The following is a 593-nucleotide window of genomic DNA, read 5'->3' as shown; positions in this document are numbered from 1 at the left end:
GGTCCGTGTTCCATGACAGGCACCGAACGGAGCTGTATATGGTTGCACATGATGGACGTGTTATAAAACAGTCTTGTACGGTCCGTGTCCCATGACAGGCACCGAACGGAGCTGTATATGTTTGCACATGATGGACGTGTTATAAAACAGTCATGTACGGTCCGTGTTCCATGACAGGCACCGAACGGAGCTGTATATGGTTGCACATGATGGACGTGTTATAAAACAGTCTTGTACGGTCCGTGTTCCATGACAGGCACCGAACGGAGCTGTATATGTTTGCACATGATGGACGTGTTATAAAACAGTCATGTACGGTCCGTGTTCCATGACAGGCACCGAACGGAGCTGTATATGGTTGCACATGATGGACGTGTTATAAAACAGTCTTGTACGGTCCGTGTCCCGTGACAGGCACCGAACGGAGCTGTATATGTTTGCACATGATGGACGTGTTATAAAACAGTCATGTACGGTCCGTGTTCCATGACAGGCACCGAACGGAGCTGTATATGGTTGCACATGATGCACTTGTCTTATAGCAGTCTCGTACGGCCCGTGGCAGGCACCGAACGGAGCTGTATATGCTTATA

Source organism: Penaeus vannamei, chromosome 3 (genome assembly GCF_042767895.1).
Source record: "Penaeus vannamei isolate JL-2024 chromosome 3, ASM4276789v1, whole genome shotgun sequence".
In the NCBI taxonomy this organism is placed as follows: Eukaryota; Metazoa; Arthropoda; class Malacostraca; order Decapoda; family Penaeidae; genus Penaeus; species Penaeus vannamei.
The sequence above is the reverse complement of the archived record's forward strand: the minus strand, read 5'-3'. Positions refer to the sequence as shown.